The sequence below is a fragment of the Pinus tabuliformis genome, chromosome 8 (assembly GCF_031772625.1).
Source record: "Pinus tabuliformis cultivar Carrire ecotype Pingquan chromosome 8, CPIR1, whole genome shotgun sequence".
NCBI lineage: Eukaryota > Viridiplantae > Streptophyta > Pinopsida > Pinales > Pinaceae > Pinus > Pinus tabuliformis.
Genome location: NC_142294.1, coordinates 771,000,606 through 771,003,314, shown reverse-complemented (window position 1 = coordinate 771,003,314; position 2,709 = coordinate 771,000,606).

Here is a 2,709-nt window from a genome sequence, read left to right as displayed (position 1 = left end):
TTTAAATTTATTGCACATGAAATTAAAAGGGGGGATTGGGAGAGTGTTGAGTGAAATAGTAATATTATAGAATCTATAAGTGAGGGGGTAGCTCAAATGAACTTTAATGTATTGCTTAGGGAAATCACATAGAAGGTGGGGTTGGGGGAGTGATGAGTGAAATAGTAGTATAACCATAAATTAGGAGTGAGGGGGAGGGGCCAAATGAACTTCCACCTTCACGTGGTTGGCCTCGTTAGTAGGGAATTTGTATCGCAAAATTCTCAAAGCCAAGAGAATTTCCTTCTAAATATAAAGAAACTATTAGTTATATACTTTTATTTATCAAATTTTATATTATAATAATTTCCCAATTTTAAATAATCAATATAATTTTCCCTTATATCTATAACTAACTTCATCATTTATTTAAAAATATCTAAATTATTTATATTATCCTAGCATATCAATATATAAAATAATTTTATAGTATATTAAAATTAATCAAATTATAATATAATGAATATTAAAATATATTTAATCTTTTCCCCATACATATATATATATATATATATATATATTATCATAAATATTTATTTAATTATTATTTAATAAAAATATTATAATAAAAATCTATTTAATAATAATTATTATGATTTTCAATCTAATTAAAATATTTTTATAAATATTTACTTAGTTATTATTATTATAAGTATTAATTCACTATTACTAAAAATATTATTTAACTTCTTATTATATTCAAATAAAATTATAAAATATTATTATAAATATTTATTTAATTAATTTTATGATAAATATTTATTTCATATTTATTTAATAAAATTATTATTATTATTAAAAAAATATTTAATTATTATCATTATAAATATTTAATTAATTATTAATATGATAAATATTTATTCCATTATTATTTAATAAATTTATAAAATATTATTATTATTTTTTATTATTATTTTTTTTTTTTTTTCCCGGTGGTTCACGTACACCCGTGGTCAGGGGGTGCAGGCTACGTCCACGAAATAACTAGGGCTGATCTCTAGGATCACACCCCTCGGCCATCACAGACCTAACCCCAAGCGCTTCGGGTAGAATCGACCCTGTGACCTCCCGTTTTGGCGAGGCACGACTTGACCAGTTGGACTAACCCTTGGGGCTTTTTTTTATTATTATTATTATTAAATAGGATTGACAAATATTATTATAAAAAATTATTATTATTATTATTATTATTATTATTAATATATATATATATATATATATATATATATATATATATATATATATATTATTTCATAAATAAATAAATAAAATATATTAATTTAATTTTAATGTGGTATATAAATATTTAATTAATTATTAATATGATAAATATTTATTCCATTATTATTTAATAAATTTATAAAATATTATTATTATTAAATAAAATTGACAAATATTATTATAAAAAGTTATTTAATTATTATCATCATAAATCTATATTATTATTATTTTATAAGAAAGAAATATTATTTTTATTTCATAAATAAATATATAAATTAATTAATTAATTTAACTTTAATGTGGTAAGTTTTGAAAATTAATTTAAATCTAAATTTTAAAAATAAATTTCATATTCTTTTGGTAGGTAACCACCCACGGGGATTTGAACCAGTGACCTATCGCAAGAAGTGCCTTAACAGTGGACAATTCACCATTAATTCAAAGCCCTATCGACTAAAATAAATTTCATATTTTATTAATATACTATATTAATATTTAATATACTAAAATTTATTTATAATTTCTTTTATAAATAATATTTTAGAATATTAGTCCGTATGGGGTAGCTCAAGTGGCAATGGCCGTGGAAATGAAGTCTCACCGAACTGGAGATCTTGGGTTCGATTCTTGTGCTACCCTCCCTGGAAATGGGGTGAATAACGGACATGTAAAAACTCGAAAATGAGAGGGTCCTACCTAAGCTTACAAAAAAAAAATATTTTTAAAATATTAAAATATACTAATATAAAAAATTAAAAAGTATATAAATAATTTCCATATTACATTTTTATTAATACCTTTTTAATTTTATAATTTATTTTCTCCGATGGGGTGGTTATGTGGGTATATAGGAAGTTTCGTTGGAAGAAATGCGGAATAGATAACAAGTGTCACAATTTGGGGGAGGCATGGCAGTCACCAGATGTTTTTGGGTTTGAATGACATCAGCCTCGTCATTTTAAATACTATTATTATTATTCTATAAAAAATCATATATTTTTTATTTCATAAATAAAATATATTAATTTAATTTTAATGTGGTATATAAATATTTAATTAATTATTAATACGATAAATATTTATTTCATTATTATTTAATAAATTAATAAAATATTATTATTATTATTAAATAAAATTGAGAAATATTATTATAAAAAATTATTTAATTATTATCATTTCAAATATATATTATTATTATTATTTTATAAAAAAGAAATATTTACTATTTCATAAATAAATATATTAATTTAACGAAATATATACTATTTCATAAATAAATATATTAATTTAACTTTAATGTGGTAAGTTTTAAAAACCAATTTAAATCTAAATTTTTAAAGTAAATTTCATATTTGATTAATATGTTATATTAACATTTAATATATTAAAATTTATTTATAATTTTTTTTGCATAAATAAAATTTTTAGAATATTAAAATATATTAATAT